Source organism: Heptranchias perlo, chromosome 1, assembly GCF_035084215.1.
Source record: "Heptranchias perlo isolate sHepPer1 chromosome 1, sHepPer1.hap1, whole genome shotgun sequence".
Lineage (NCBI taxonomy): Eukaryota > Metazoa > Chordata > Chondrichthyes > Hexanchiformes > Hexanchidae > Heptranchias > Heptranchias perlo.
Window position 1 is genome coordinate 59,435,886 of NC_090325.1, and position 8,040 is coordinate 59,443,925.

Below are 8,040 nucleotides of genomic sequence, written 5' to 3' on the forward strand. Positions count from 1 at the left end.
CAATCACGCCTCCTTTATTGTGCGGCAGTCATCTATGCCTCCAATATTCGAACCAGCCCTCCAAGTTACAGGTTGGCTTTTGGGCGACAAGGGCTATCCCCTCCGGACATGGCTCATGACTCCGGTCAGGAATCCATGCACAGATGCACAGCAGGAGTACAATGAGAGCCATGCTACCACAAAGAACATCATCAAGCAGACAATCGGCGTCCTCAAACAATGCTTCTGCTGCAGGGACCGTTCGGGAGGAGCCCTGCAGTACAGCACAGAGTGGTTATCCAGATTTGTGATCATCTACTGCATGCTACACAACTTCACCATCATGAGGAACCAGCCCTTGCCAGCAGACAAACTGAGGAGAAGGAGCATGAAGAAGAGGAAGATGACGAGGAGGAGGAAGAGCAGGCAGAGAGGCAGCAACCTAGACAGTCCCTTTCTGCCAGGGCTCTATGAGATCAGCTCATTGTGGAGCACTTCCACTGAGTTCACCAGCACCTCCCCATGCGTCAGCAGTCCCACACTCCTCACCTCTCCTCTTTCAATAACCATCACATTGTCCTCTGTCAGTTATTGGCACTTCCCTCACTTGACTGCAGACATTAAAGCCAACCCCAAATGCAAAATCAAATCAAAATTTATCAAAATAATCATTGCATTATGCATACAAAATAATCACCCTTGTGCATTCCCTTAAGCCTTGTCTTTTGTGTTCCTTTCCCTATCCTAGTGTCCCCAGAGTGGCTAGAGCTTGGCTGGAGGAAGACTGCTGACCCTCATTTGAGGAGACTGCCTTGACCTCGAGCAGCTCTGGGCCTAGAGGGCCTGGCTTCAGACTGCACCATCTTGGCCTGGGCTGACCGGCAGCAGCAAGGACACTGACGGAGTGACAAGGGTCGGAGCAGGAATGCTGTCATCTTGATACAGGACAGCAGGTTCCTTTTCCATAGAGCCACTGCCACATTCCCGGGGTGGTGCCTCAGCAATCCTGGTGATCCATTGGAGAACAGATTGCTGGACTGCTGTGATATCCTGGAAGCCCCTTTCAATAGTAGTATCCAGAGCCACGATGGCATCTGCGTATGCTGTGATGAAAGCTATCAGATTGGTTATCCATCACTGCATTATGGTGGGTTCCACAGCTGTGCTGATGGAGGTGACCACCCATCCCACGTTGGAAAGGATGGGCTCCAAGCTCTGCGCAAAGCCATGAGCCAAGTTGGAGCTGGACTCCTCAATGCTCCTTGACATTGTGCACAAGCTTTCCGGCAGGCTTCCAAGTGCGCCAAGCATTTCGTTGTGTACGTCCATCAGCCTTCTTCGATAGCCTGCCCCATCAAAGTCATCACCTGAGTCCTCGGTAGCAGAACTAATGTGCGACCCCACGCTGCAGTTGGCACCTGTGGCGTTCTTTTCCCCTGCCCTGGCTCTCGTGCTCTTGTACCCGATGACTCATAACGTATAGATTCCGCCTCTATCCTAGCCTCTAAAGTCCATGGAGTGTCAGTCTCTGAGCTGGTGGTTGCAAGAGTGACATCAAGTGACGCTGCATTTTTCTCACCGTTTTCTTCTTCCTCCACTGGCTGAGAAGCATCCGCTTCATGGGGATCCGAAATGAAAAAGGGACAAGAGTTAGGTTGTGGTGAGAGGACAGAGGAAGAAGTGGATTCTCATAGCATCCGCAGCTCCTCATTCAGACTGTGTGGGGTGAGGTAGAAATGAGAAGAGGGCAGGAGGATTAGGCATGAAGAAGCCCTGATTATCGATCCCTCCAGCGTTGCCAGTGGCCACGGCCTCCGCAATGCCCCTTTCCATGATTGCCAGGACTGTCTCCTCCGGGGAGTGAGCATGTGTATGTGCTGCTTCTTCACCAGTTGCAGTATGCTGCCTCCAAGAAAGACAGAAGTGTGTTAGTGAGTGTTCTGTGTTACATCTGGATAATGTGGCTGTCATGGTTGAATAGCTAACAGTGTGTGTGTGTGAGATGTGAGTGTGAAGTTTTCTATAGTGCTGAGTGTGTGAGGGTGAGGTTAAGAATATGAATTGAAGTGCTCAGTACTGATTGATTGAGATTGTAGGTAGGTGGGGGATGGGGGTGGTGAGAATTGAGCATTACATAGAATTATATAGAATTCACAGCACAGAAACAGGCCATTTGGCCCAACAGGTTTATGCTCCACATGAGCCTCCTCCCTACCCACATCATCTAACCCTATCAGCATATCCTTCTATTCAAAAGCAAAATACTGCGGATGCTGGAAATCTGAAATAAAAACAGAAAATGCTGGAAATTCTTAGCAAGTCAGGCAGCATCTGTGGTGAAAGAAATAGAGTTAACGTTAACTATCCTTCTTCCCTCATGTCTAGCTTCTCCTGAAATGCATCTATGCAAATCGCCTCAACTACTTGTGGTAGCGAGTTCCACATTCTAACCACTCTCTCTCTGGGTAAAAAAGTTTCTCCTGAACTCTCTATTGGATTTATTAGCAACTATCTTATGTTTATGGCCACTAGTTCTGGTCTCCCCCGCAAGTGGAAACATCTTCTTTATGTTTACCCGATCAAACACTTTCATAACCTTCAAGACCTCTATCAGGTCACCCCTCAGTCTTCTCTTTTCTAGAGAGAAGAGCCCCAGCCTGTTCAATCTTTCCTGATAGGTATAACCTCTCAGTTCTGGTATCATCTTCGTAAATTATTTTTGCACTTTCTCTAGTGCCTCTATATCCTTTCTATAATATGGAGAACAGATCTGTTCACAGTACTCCAAATGTGGTCTAACCAAGGTTCGATACAAGTTTAACAAAACTTCTCTGCTTTTCAATTCTATCCCTCTAGAAATGAACCCCACTGCTTTGTTTGTTTTTTTTAAATGGTCTTATTAACCTTTGTTGCTACTTTTAGTGATTTGTCTATCTGTACTTCCAGATCCCTCTGTTCCTCTACCCCATTTAGACTCTTATTATCATCCAAGCAGTATGTGGCCCCCTTATTCTTCCTACCAAAATGTAATAGCTCACACTTATCTATATCAAAATATAGATTATACCCCAGCATGTAATGAGGCTAGTGGTGCAGCTGCTATGAGGTGCTATTTGAAAATTGATCTTACCTTGACAACTCTTGTCAGATCATGGCATTCACCTCCTCCATGATTTCCTCCCACTGTCTCCTCATCGAATGTAGTGAGGGTTCCTGCACCCCCTGGAGATAGAGGATGTCCCTCCTTCTCTCCACCTCCTGCATCAAGACCCCAGAGCAGCATCAGAGAACCTTGGGGCACACTCTCTCCTAGCTTCAGCCATTTCAGTTAACAAACAATTCCCACCCCTTCTAGCAGCCACAATGCACCTCCCCTTTAAGAGGTGCTGGCTGCCTTTAAGTAGCGGTAGCCACTCCCTATACCAAAACTCCTCCTGATGTGTGCAGTCAATAAGCAGTGCAGGTAGTGCTGGCCGCACACGGTAATCATTAAAATCAGCAGGCAGCACAAGTTTAACGTGCTGCCTGCATCGCTATGAATGGGCATGGGTTAATCACGTACCATAATCCCCGCGCCCGTTTTCAGGGATTATCCAATTTAACCTCCGAAATGTCACAAATTGATTGATATGCTATGAAACCAATTTGGCCTAAATTGTATTATAATCATGAAAGGCAGCATCCAAATTATCTCTTATTTTTAATAACACTGCACTGGAGTGAGTACCAGGGAGACACTGGTTAGTTATTTCCTCAAGTTACAGAATACTTTAATTGTAGCCAAGTATTTTGATAATCCAAGTCCATGTTCATATATATATGATTAAAAAGTGCAATCTCCTTAGTCTAATACTTGTACATGTGACTCACTATTGGAAAGTTGCTACTTCAAGCTATTAGAAGGCTATACTAGCCCTTTAGCCTACTCTTTTTTTTTATTCGTTCATGGGATGTGGGCGTCGTTGGCAAGTAGGGATCTTGAGGCTGAAATCATTGTGGAGCTGAATTGAAATGGCAATAAGTAATAAAGGCGTTGTTTTTCTTTTAAACAGACCAGATAGACTTTTTTCCGTTACGGACTGCTTGAATCAAACCTTCAACATTACAAAACACACAATCTTCTATTTTTTCCAGTCAGGTTTACTTTTCCCATTACAACTACCAATTGGCTCAAGATCAATTGCATTCCTGGAGGGGGCCCTGTAAAATTTAAATGCCCTCCCACCCGCCATCGTCACACTGGACGCCAATATATGCTGGCATCCCTGATGTCCAGCGTTGGTATGCTGGTAATGGAAGGAAATATGATGTATGATGCCATCCTGTCATTATCATCCACATTGAATACACTCACCCATATTTGTCTGGACATATTCAACTACGTCATCACTTCTGGTGGAAAATCTGGAAGTAGCAGTGAAACAGCACACCGTCTAATTTTCCACATTGCCCCCCCTCCCACCCATCCACCGAGCTGCTTCAAAATCAGGAAGAATGGGAGTGGAAGATTCTACCTAATGATTTCAATTAAAGCCTGCTTCATTATTTGTTTTATTTTACCATAACTGTTTTCAGTTTGCTCTGTTTTTTGTATATCTTGCGTGTGCCAGCTCTGCATTGCTCTAAGCAACTGCTGATTTCCCATGGCATAACTGTGTCTTACGGCTAAGGCAAATCAAAATTTGATCAACTGTAAAGCAAGGGTTTATATACATTATTACTGTTGATGTGCCTGTGTCACTGGCCTAGTCAGGTATCTATATAACCTCCTGCTCCCTCGACCCTATTCTCACCAAAGGCTGACCATCCAACTTCCCTTCCTGGCCCCCATGTTAGCGGATATTGTTAACCGTTCCCTCTCCTCAGGTACTGTCTCCCTCCCCTTCAAATCTGCCATCATCAACCTCCTCCTCATAAAACCCACTCTTGACCCCTCTGTCCTTCCAAACTACCTCCCCATCTCCAACCTCCATTTCCTCTCCAAACTGTTTGAACATGTCGTCGCCTCCCAAATCCGTGCCCATCTTTCCTGCAACTCCATGTTTGAACCCCTCCAATCAGGTTTCTGTCCCTGCCACGGCACCGAAACAGCCCTTATCAAAGTCACAAATGACATCCTATGTTACTGTGAACGCGGTAATCTATCCCTCCTCATCCTTCTTGACCACACCATCCTCTTCCATCACCTCTCCTCCATTGTCCAGCTGGGTGGGACTGCACTCACCTGGTTCCATTTTTATCTATCTAGTCATAGCCAGAGAATCACCTGCAATGGCTTCTCTTCCCACTCCCACACTGTTATCTATGGAGTCCCCCAAGGATCTTTCCTTGCCCCTCTCCTATTTCTAGTGTACATGCTGCCCCTCGACGACATCATCTGAAAACACGTCAGGTTCCACATGTACACTGATGACACCCAGCTCTACCTTACCATCACATCTCTCGACCACTCCACTGCCATTGATTTGTCATGCTGCTTGTCCGACATCCAGTACAGGATGAGCAGAAATTTCCTCCAACTACATATTGGGAAGGCCGAAGCCATTGTCTTCCATCCCCACCACAAACTCCATTTCCTAGCCACCGACTCCATCCCTCTCTCTGGCCACTGTCTTGAGGCTGAACCAGACCATTCGCAACCTTGGCATCCTATTTGACCCCGAGATGAGCTTCCGACCACTTATCCGCTCCATCACCAAGACTGCCTACTTCCACCTCCATAATATCGCCCGTCTCCACCCCTGCCTCAGCTCATCTGCTGCTTAAACCCTCATCCATGCCTTGGTTACCTCTAGACTTGACCATTACAATGCTCTCCTCTTCCACCCTCCAGTAAACTCTGCTGCCCTTATACTAACTCGCACCAAGTCTCGTTCACCCATCACCCCTGTGCTCGCTGACCTACATTGGCTCCCGATCTGGCAATGCCTCGATTTTAAAATTCTCATCCTTGTTTTTGAATCCCTCCATGGCCTCGCAGCTATCTCTGTAACCTCCTCCAGCCCTACTACCCTTCGAGATCTATGCGTCCCTCCAATTCTAGCCTCTTGCACAGCCCTGATTTTAATCGCCTTCACTGCCTACGCCCTAAGCTCTGGAATTCCCTCCCTAAACCTCTCCAACTCTCTACCTCTCTCTTCTCCTTTAAGACACTCCTTAAAACCTAGCTCTTTAACCACCCATCCTAATATCTCCTTATGTGGCTCGTTGTCAAATTTTGTTCGATAATACTCCTGTGAAGCACCTTGGGATGTTTTACATAGAAACATAGAAAATAGGAGCAGGAGTAGGCCATTCGGCCCTTCGAGCCTGCTCCGCCATTCGATATGATCATGGCTGATCCTCTATCTCAATACCATATTCCCGCTCTCTCCCCATACCCCTTGATGCCTTTTGTGTCTAGAAATCTATCTAGCTCCATCTTAAATATATTCAGTGATTTGGCCTCCACAGCCTTCTGTGGTAGAGAATTATACAGGTTCACCACCCTCTGAGTGAAGAAATTTCTCCTCATCTCAGTCCTAAATGTCCTACCCCGCATCCTGAGACTGTGACACCTCGTTTTGGACCCCCCAGCCAGGGGAAACATCCTCCCTGCATCCAGTCTGTCTAGCCCTGTCAGAATTTTATATGTTTCAATGAGATCCCCTCTCATTCTTCTAAACTCGAGTGAATACAGGCCGAGTCGACCCAATCTCTCCTCATACGACAGTCCTGCCATCCCAGGATTCAGTTTGATGAACCTTCGCTGCACTCCCTCTATGGCAAGTATATCCTTTCTTAGGTAATTGTAAACAATTTTACAACACCAAGTTATAGTCCAGCAATTTTATTTTAAATTCACAAGCTTTCGGAGATTTTCTCCTTCCTCAGGCAAATGTTTCCTTAGGTAAGGAGACCAAAACTGTACACAATACTCCAGATGTGGTCTCACCAAGGCCCTGTATAACTGCAGTAAGATATCTTTGCTCCTGCACTCAAATCCTCTTGCAACATACTATTGGCCTTCCTAACTGCTTGCTGCACTTGCATATTTGCTTTCAGTGACTGGTGTCCAAGGACAACGTTAAAGGTGTTATATAAAGGCAAGTTGTTGTTGCAATTAGTTTCAACTTACTTATTTTTAAAAACAGCTGCATCTATAAACACAGTTTGCAACTTGTGCCATTCCTGACATTGGAACTTCTTCAATGACCACAACCCTGAGGAGGTGTAAAAATGGCATAATATAAATCATTAAACACAATTTGATATATTTTAAAATAAAAAAAGCTGATATCAGTAAAAGTGACATTTTACTTTTAAAAAGCTGTTGGATTGTCATAAAAGTGGTTCACTCATGTCATTTAGGGAAGGAAATCTACCATCCTTACTCAGTTTGGCCGATATGTGACTTCAGTCCCACACCAACGTGGTTGACTCTTAACTGCCCTTGAAATGGCCTGGCAATTCATTTAGTTGTACCAAACCGCTACAAAGACTACACCTTCATTGCAGTGGTTAAAGAAGGCCCACTCATCATCGTCTTCTCAGGGAAACTAGGGTTGGGCGTAGGGTTACCAACCCTCCAGGACTGCCCTGGAGTCTCCAGGATGTAAAGACTAATCTTCAGGTCACTGCTGTGAGCAACCCAGGAGAAAAATCATCAGGCCCTAAAAAACTTTTGTTTTAATTTTCTTTCAACACTTTTGTTTATTAATTAATCAGATTTGGGAATAAAGGCGGTTGACTGACAGTCAAGAATTATCCAATGAGGTAATGAAGAGTCTATTCACCTTCCGATTGGTGCCGGGCGGTGGGTCACCGTCAGGATGGACATGGCCCGGCCGCTGATGGAATATGTCCAACCCTAGACGGGCAATAAATGCAGCCAGAGACATTCACATCCCGAGAAATTGAATTTTCTTCCTTCCTTTATTTTAAAGTGTAATAATAACTAGGACCGGGTCATTTAGTAAGAAGCCCGTAGTAATATACAAAAACAACCGGCGTCCTTGAACAACAAATGACGAATCTGTCAGGGGGAAACTAAGCACCTCCTTTTCTTTCTCACCTCCTTTC

General features: G+C 45.7%; 1 long non-coding RNA gene across 2 annotated transcripts; it reads right to left on the reverse strand.

Annotated features, from left to right (window-relative positions):
* Window positions 1-663: 663 nt before the first annotated feature.
* LOC137322656 (uncharacterized) lies at window positions 664-8,017 on the reverse strand. 2 transcript variants are annotated; one of them, XR_010963202.1, is made up of 4 exons: window positions 7,755-8,017; window positions 7,097-7,181; window positions 3,110-3,237; window positions 664-1,881 (listed from the first exon to the last, which is right to left on the reverse strand). It is a non-coding gene; the product is annotated as an uncharacterized lncRNA (long non-coding RNA). The 2 variants fall into 2 exon arrangements; XR_010963205.1 differs by having other exon boundaries at window positions 664-1,885.
* Window positions 8,018-8,040: the final 23 nt, after the last annotated feature.